The 6,000-nt window shown below is 42.3% G+C and overlaps 1 protein-coding gene across 2 annotated transcripts in view; it reads left to right on the top strand.

Annotated features, from left to right (window-relative positions):
• The first annotated feature begins 872 nt into the window (after positions 1-872).
• CHST15 (carbohydrate sulfotransferase 15) overlaps positions 873-6,000 on the top strand; it is a 107,759-nt gene continuing 102,631 nt past the window's right edge. For both annotated transcript variants that reach the window (XR_010085770.1, XM_063435322.1), the window contains exon 1: positions 873-1,023. The gene's annotated coding sequence lies outside the window, so the exon portion shown is untranslated. The remainder of the gene's footprint in view (positions 1,024-6,000) is intronic.

Below are 6,000 nucleotides of genomic sequence, written 5' to 3'. Positions count from 1 at the left end.
TACTGTGAGAGCTGTATTGCTTTAGAGCTCTGGGATACTTACCACCATACATATTACTGTGAGAGCTGTATTGCTTTAGAGCTCTGGGATACTTACCACCATACATATTACTGTGAGAGCTGTATTGCTTTAGAGCTCTGGGATACTTACCACCATACATATTACTTGAGAGCTGTATTGCTGTGGAGCTCTGGGATACTTACCACCATACATATTACTGTGAGAGCTGTATTGCTGTAGAGCTCTAGGATACTTACCACCATACATATTACTGTTAGAGGTGTATTGCAGTGGAGCTCTGGGATACTTACCACCATACATATTACTGTGAGAGCTGTATTACTGTGGAGCTCTGGGATACTTACCACCATACATATTACTGCAAGACCTGTATTGCCGTAGAGCTCTGGGATGCTTACCACCATACACAATACTGTGAGAGCTGTATTGCTGTGGAGCTCTGGGATGCTTACCACCATACATATTACCGTGAGAGTTGTATTGCTGTAGAGCTCTGGGATACTTACCACTATACACATTACTGTGAGAGCTGTATTGCAGTGGAGCTCTGGGATACTTACCACCATACACATTACTGAGAGCTGTATTGCTGTGGAGCTCTGGGATAGTGATGTGTGGTAATATAGTTCTTACATTAGGAGAGCTGGGTATGGACAGACAGGTGGATGCAGCTAACACAGACCATATTAAACCCCCCTGTGTTACACTCAGTGCTGACAGAGATAGTGGCTGAGTCTAGCCTTGTCAGTATGCAGCCTGTGGCACGGCGCGGCTAATCCGTCCTTTACGGCCACTCAGTGGGCGGGGCCGCAGCGATGACGCGTAACGTGGGCCCCGCCCCCTATCCCATAGAGAGGAGCTGTAGCATCTCTGAGTGCAGAAGAAGCCAGATGTACAGTGACTGCCTCCCAGCCAGCGGTGCGGACTCAGCCTGTCCCTGAGATACACCGACACCCGGGGGGGCATGGGGAAACCGGTACAGACAGGAACACCCCTATTCTGGTAAGTCCTGTGTGCATGGCTGGGGGGCTGAGCTTCACACTGAACAAGCCCATGGGCAACTTTACTATTCATATCATGGAGGCAGCTGTATGGGCATGGTGTGACTGCTTTATATACAATGCAGGGGGGCTAGTTACAGTAGGGGGTAGCTGACATCACTATTTTTTCTATCTATCCTTTATAAATATAAGATATACAGGATATACAATATATATATTTTAAAAAAAAATTATATATATCTATATCTTATAGTAATCAGATTGCACATAGTGAAAATATTTATTATTATTACTGTCTGGAATTTAAAATATAAATATAATTTGCTTGTTAATTTTTTTAAGTCCTTGGCACATTTGGGTGAATAAGAACTTATGACATTTATAAGGTAATCAGAGCAATACATTTATACACCAGCACTAGATTTCTGAATTCTGCTTACATTCTTATGGTGGAATTCATTCACTCTCCGTTGCTAACTCGATATATGAAACAAGCACCATGACCACCTCACAAATTTAAAGCGGTCTTGGCGCGAGGAATCTGTATGTGCAACATTGCGCTATAAATGCTGCACATACAGTGTTTAACCACTTTGCTGCCAGAAGTGTTACTAATTTGGCAGTTCTGGTCTGGCTAATATCTGTTCAGGGCATATTTTGCATCTGATGCAAGGTTTTGGCGTCAGAATCTATCTATCTATAATAATAAAAGGTTCAGTTATCCAGAGGTCCTCCTGTCACAAGTGCCAGTTTGTACATCCAAGGTCCTTCTGAGAAGGGAGACTGCTATAATCCACTCCTGATGCACCAAGTTGTCGCTGGGGACAGAGGGCACAATTCTCCGCTCTAGGGGATAACTCCTGTCGCTCGGGAGTGCGACCAGTTGTCCCCACTCCCAGTAACTTGAACTGCAGCTAGGGAGAGAGACCCTTTGTCTCCCCTCCCTGGAACACAATCTGCCGCTGGGGAGTGGGAGCGGCTGTCCCAACTCCCAGTAACTTGCACTGCCGCTGGTGAGAGAGACCGGTTGTCTCCTCTCCCTGGAATAAGCACTGCCGCTAGGTAGTGAGCCTGACTGTCTTCACTACCTGTAACTCACACTGCTGCTGGGGTGGAAGGACGATACGCTCCTCTCCCCGGAATGCACACTGCCGCTGGGTAGTGAGACTGGTTGTCTCCACTCCCTGTAACACACTTGGCTGCTGGGGATGGAGGACGATACTCTCCTCTCCCTGGAACTCCAAGTTTATGAGCTCCATCACTTCGAGGACTGGCGGCATTATCCGGTGAAACAGGCGTACGTAGTCCTGTTCGAGCTCCCACTCCAGGTTAGCAAGAAAAGTCAGATCCGGCTGCATTTCCGCTATCCCCGTAAGGCCCAAGAAGCGGGAACTGTCTGGGTCTCTGAATGCCGTACCAAGATCAAAAATCTCCCACAAAAGACCAGGACCATCATAGTCCTCTCCCTTGATGCATTTGAGGTTGACCAGCCCTGGCTAGATATAGCATGCATGCCACTGCAAGGCCCGGTATGATTCATCCAACCACACTTTGGTCATGACGAGCATCTTCCAGTTCTAGTACCCCTTATCCCACGCATGAGCACACAGCACTGGGGACAATTTCTCAACAGTAACCCATGCCATAGAACTTTCTTAAAAAGTGTTCTTTCTCTTTATTCTCTACATGGTGAATTGGGTGGCCCCACAAAGGAATTGTATGAAAATCAAAGAATTTAGACCAGGATTCTCTTGTTAACATCACATCATTCCCATCCTCTGATCTGGTTGATGCTGTTAAAGGAATTTAAATTAATTACTAGTGTCTGGGCTGGTAAGAGGTTAACATAGCGGTTATTTTCTAAACCTTCAATTGTGGAAACTTGAGAAGGAAAATGCTAATTTTAGACCAGAATAACCGAATTGGGAAAAAAGAGCTTAGTTGGAAAATATTCCAAATTCATCTGTTTTAAACAAAACATGCAGTTCTTTCTCGGTACTTATCAGTCGCCTTGTTAGTGAATAACCCCAGAAGAAATTAAGAAAAAAAAAAAAAAAGATGCGCTTTGATCATATCTTATATATGAGTGTTATTTTTGCGTGTCATTTTAAGATGGTCATACAGGTGACAAATATTTGTAATGCCTCGTAGTTCCATTTTAAAAATATTTTTAATTTTATTGTATAACCAGTAATTAGGTTCTGTCATTCATAATGTAGCTCTATATATACATTTAACATATGTTAGAAAAACTGTTGCATAGGAAACTTATAATAACAGTATATCTAAATGTTTGTTCCAAGTTCAGAAATACCTGATTGTCAAATCTTTTATTATTATTATTATTATTATTATTGCCATCTTAATAAGCTGGAATCCTGCACAATTGACAAGTAAAATGCTAATTTTAGGTCAAAAAAAGCTCATTTAGAAACATTTTTAACTAAAGCCATTTTCCCACCTCCGCTATTTTGGAGTAAAATTTGCAATTCCCTTGTCAATTTTTCTTTATTCCCGGTGAGATCATATTCATTCTTATACATTATAATCTCCGAGCTGCTTAAATACGGCAATTCGCAGCTGATCACTTTTTCACAACATGCATGGTGATTGAAGCTATAATTTCCCACTGCCAGTGCTGATTTTGTGTTTGTTCTTTATTGTTTTATCCGTTGATGACTGTATAACCACTGATTTTATACTCAGTCTTATATTGAGATTTACTCCAATGATGAAAAAAGCAGATAATTACTGAAATACGCAACCTTCGTTTTTATATTTTTAGTAGCAATTCAGATGTCTCGTGCATCAGTTAACCTCTTTACTTCCATATTTCTTATACATGTATATGTGTATTTCATATACAATAAAATTAGTTTTTATAACTAAATAATGGAATTCACTATATATCATAAAAAACAAACATAGTGCACTGTGTTTAAGATGCAGAAGTGCCCCCAATATAAGTTATCAAATCACTTACTAGCAGTTTGGGGGGGGGGAGCACAGGGCACTTGTGGCACCATTACCATTACAGCGCACTGTAGGGGTTATAGTGCTTGGAGTGTTCCTTTAACTTTTTTAATTATCTGTGGAAATAAATACTGTATCTATTGCTTATAACTCCTCCAGTAAACACACAGTATAACAGTTTAATGTTGCAAAGGTAATTGTTACATTAGAATCGAATTAGCTCAATAATCAATGTTGGAGTTCAAGGACCAGCCGAACTACAGCTTGTCAGGTAATATGGGGTTATGTCTGCTAAATATAAGAATTTGTACATAGTTTCACGTGACAAATAATCAACAAAACCCTGACTTACATGATGGATCACCACTTTGTAATTGAGAGAAAATACTACACCAAACAATAGTCTTTGATTTAAAGGAAATATATAACAGTTTTTCCTTGCCCCATATTCACTCGATACCCCTTAACATAAAACTCCATGAAATCAAAAGGTTAACAGAATGTTTTGGCTGATCTGTAAAATTTGGCTACCACACGTGTAGTTAGCTGGTAACAGAGTCACCTGTAATTTTTGCTAGCCCTTTGGCTTACTTTCTCTTTCCGAGGTACTCACACACAAGTGTTCCCAGACTTTTTGCGAAATGAGCGAGGTCTGTCAAAACTCATCTAACCTACTATCTATGTTCGCAATCACTGGGTAACCTACTAAGCCATTTGGAACTATAGTGAAGCAACTGTTTTCCGAATATACACTATAATTATCAGTCCCACTAATATGGCTGTCTGTCCAGCTGACCTATCATACAAGAGTACACGCATTTCACTTAAAGCGTTACTGTCACCGTCTAGAGACTTTGCATAATTTGGTGCTGGTGGTCTGGTCAGGAAAAGGTACGATTTTTTTTATCTGAAGCTGTCCCTTGTGGGTGCCGCTATCTTCTTCTGGCCGAAGTGCCAGGAGCCGACGTCACTGCTGTACTCTCACTCATGCGCAAGCATTGAGGTCTATGGAGGGTCCTGTCAGACTCTGCGATCCTCCGCAGATAAGGATTAGATTATATCTCTGCAGCTGTCACTGGTGATGGCTGGGAGCTTGACACTTCTAGACTGCAGTAGCTTCACCCAGTGTGTAGAAGTGTTAGGTGTAGGAAAAATACTGAGACAAACTGGCCCTTACATGTTATAACCTGGAATGTTTAATGGTGTAAAGTGTCCAACAGTTACTAACGACCTAATCGCAGCTAAATCCAATGGCCACTACTCCATACTAATTCTTCTTGACCTCTCTGCTGCCTTTGACACCGCTGATCATGCTCTCCTTCTTCAAACTCTTCAATCATTCGTTCTTTGTGACCCTGTCCTCTGGTGGTTTTTCTCTGATCTCTCCCAACGCTCATTCAGTGTTTCCTTTTCTAATGCTACTTCCTCCCCTCGTCCTGTCTCGGCTGGAGTCCCCCAAAACTCTGTCCTTGGTCCCCTTCTATTTTCTCTTTATACTGCCTCTCTTGGCAAACTTATTACTTAATTTGGATTCCACTACCACCTGTACGCTGATGACACCCAGATATCTCTCCTCCCCGGACCTCTCCCCTGCCATCCTGCAACGTGTCACTGCTTGCCTTTCTTCCATCTCTGACTGGATGTCCTCCCACTTTATGAAACTCAATCTCACTAAAACTGAGCTCCTTATCTTTCCTCCTCCTAATACTGATCCTCCTCTTTCGCTCTCCCTCCAGGTTAGTGGTATCCACATAAGTCCATCCTTGCAAGCGAGCTGTCTTGGCGTCATATTTGATTCTGGCCTCGCCACCCTCTGCATGCAGACACTGAACTTTCCTCATAGAGATGCATTGATTCAGTGCATCTCTATGAGGAGATGTTGATTGACCAGAGCTGTGTTTGACTCTGCCTCTGATCTGCCTACTTGCCAGTCTCAGCCAATCCTATGTTAAAGCATTGTGATTGGCTCAGAGAATCACTTCTGATGATGTCAGACAAGCAGGCA

Source organism: Pelobates fuscus, chromosome 10 (assembly GCF_036172605.1).
Source record: "Pelobates fuscus isolate aPelFus1 chromosome 10, aPelFus1.pri, whole genome shotgun sequence".
Lineage (NCBI taxonomy): Eukaryota > Metazoa > Chordata > Amphibia > Anura > Pelobatidae > Pelobates > Pelobates fuscus.
This window is presented reverse-complemented; position numbering and strand designations above follow the sequence as displayed.